Source organism: Babylonia areolata, chromosome 9, assembly GCF_041734735.1.
Source record: "Babylonia areolata isolate BAREFJ2019XMU chromosome 9, ASM4173473v1, whole genome shotgun sequence".
In the NCBI taxonomy this organism is placed as follows: domain Eukaryota; kingdom Metazoa; phylum Mollusca; class Gastropoda; order Neogastropoda; family Buccinidae; genus Babylonia; species Babylonia areolata.
In genome coordinates, this window is record NC_134884.1 from 10,559,810 (window position 1) to 10,562,309 (window position 2,500).

The 2,500-nt window shown below is 36.4% G+C and overlaps 1 protein-coding gene across 1 annotated transcript in view; it reads left to right on the top strand.

Moving 5' to 3' along the window:
- The window catches only part of LOC143286050 (GTP-binding protein RAD-like), a 160,625-nt gene that overhangs the window by 8,362 nt on the left and 149,763 nt on the right, over nucleotides 1-2,500 (top strand). The window lies entirely within an intron of this gene.

The following is a 2,500-nucleotide window of genomic DNA, read 5'->3' on the forward strand; positions in this document are numbered from 1 at the left end:
CAGGTGTGCATCATGTGTGTCGCGCGTGACTGACGAGACGGCGGTTGGATTATGATTTGTCACTGAGTGACACGTCGTGACAAGTGACAAATTGCGATGATGTCCGTTTTGGAACGGTGTGGGCGATCGATACAACTGCTGGTCTCTGGAGCTGTGTGTGTGTGTGTGTGTGTGTGTGTGTGTGTGTGTGTGTGTGTGTGTGTGTATTCGTTCTTTAGTTTGCGTCTTTTCACTATCAGTGATATTAGACGTTAAAAAAAAATTAAATGAGGGGGAGGGAGGGGGTGGGGCAGGGAAGAGGAAAACAGAAAAGGTAGAAAACTACCAAAAATGCATAACTAACATGCAATTACATTTAACAGTAACAATTCAGTAATAATAATGATAATAATCAGAAACCATTAACACAATTCTGAAGTACATTAAAGGAATATAGAAATAGCGCTATGAACTAATGCCTGTGAAAGTTCCACCATAAGAACTTCGTCAGAAATAACTTCACAAAAATCATCTGCAGAATAATTATTCTCTTTGAAATACTTGGGCAAGAAGGTGCGCAACTGCTGACAGTGAGACAATGATGCAAGCTGAACTGCTTACCACAGATGCATGTAACATTTACTATACTTTGTCTTTAGCGCATCAAGTTTTATACGAAAGAAAGTACAGGTTATTAATCTTGTATAGCAAGCTGATGCATTCGGTGTCTTTTCTTTAATAATATTCTCGGGGAATAATGTTCCTTTATGTTTTAAAAACTTTTCCTTCCATCGGTTATTAAATCGATCCCATGCTGATTTTTCTAACAAAATGTATGCCTCTTTTACGGAAAGACGGACATGTATTTTTGCCGATTTTTCTGAATCTTGTGCTCCTCTTTTAGCTGCTTTATCAGCAGCTTCATTGCCATGAATGCCCACATGAGAAAGCACCCAACAAAAACTGACCTCAGTCCCTTTAATCCTTAAACAATGTACCAAATGATTTGCCTCAATTACTAAGTCAGGTCTTGTTTTAAGGCTAAATAATTCTAGAGCATAAAGTACTGATTTGGAATCAACAAAGAATGCTATTTTTGAGAAAACTATTTGATGGCTCACTAAGTAGTTCAGAGCTTGTATAATAGCAATTAGCTCAGCTGTGAATGTGGAAAGATGTTTTCCAATAAAGTAAGATTTTTCAGCTTTAAAGGCAGGAATATAGAAAGCCGCACCAGCATTTTTGTCATCAAGAGCAGATCCATCTGTGAATATATGGAGATGATTCTGATATTTTTCTGCTATATGAATTCTGGCAGTACTTGTCGTGATATTGATGTTTTCTTCCTTTTTGGTTTCAGAATAAGTGATATCAAAAACTGCTTTCAACATTTCCCAAAAAGGAACAGGAGAATGATGTGGTTTTGCAGCTAACTCTTTGTGTGTGTGTGTGTGTGTGTGTCTGTGTGTGTGTGTGTGTGTGTGTGTGTGTGTGTGTGTCTGTGTGTCCGTGGTAAACTTTAACATTGACATTTTCTCTGCAAATACTTTGTCAGTTGACACCAAATTAGGCATAAAAATAGGAAAAATTCAGTTCTTTCCAGTCATCTTGTTTAAAACAATATTGCACCTCTGGGATGGGCACAAAAAATAAAAAAAATGAAGCCTAATTATATGCAAACTGCAGTTACTATTATATTCATATTTTTTGTATTCTCTAAACTTGGCACTTTGATCTGATATTCTGACACAACAACAAGAGCAGTCATTATTATCATTTTTTTGTTCAAACAGGAACTTCTTTTGCTAAGCATGGAAGTTTTATTTATTTTGCAAACGTTTTGGTGCAGATAGTAAAAAAGGGAAATTACTCTGTAATTAATGCTAGGGGACTTAATTTGCTTTAAACTGATCTTTCTCATCTTAAACATTACATTTTGAAATTATACTCAATACATAAAAAGCTTGTGTGTTTTACTGTCAGTGTACAGGGCTTTCACTATGTTCATTCGCCCAAGTGGTCTTTTTCAGAAAATACTAAAATCAATACGACGAGTGGACTTTACAGATCTGTTGGCTGAGCCCTGAAGGTCATGGGCAAAAATCAATTGCGTACACATATTTATACACATTCAAAGCGCGTGCTCATATTCTTCGCGAACGCGAACGACGCCATTTTGTTTCAAGTTGTTGACCTGCCCGTTCAATCCTATATTCAATGGACAATACACAATAACATGTGATGGAAAGTTGGAGAAGGAGACCGTTAAATATTTATTCAGAGAAAGATTTGTGAACGCCTCATCACTTACTGGATTATGCCCCAAACTTCCATAAAAATATCCACAGAATCATTCGGAATTCACAGTTAAAAATTGTAAACCATGCGAGTTAATACCCTTGAATTGATGAACGTAAAAATTTTCAGTCTTGACTTTTCTCAAAATGAAGTCCTTTTCACTTCTTACGACGTTTAGAAGTACTTGTACTTGGCTCTACATGTTATCAGTTTAACAAAATAC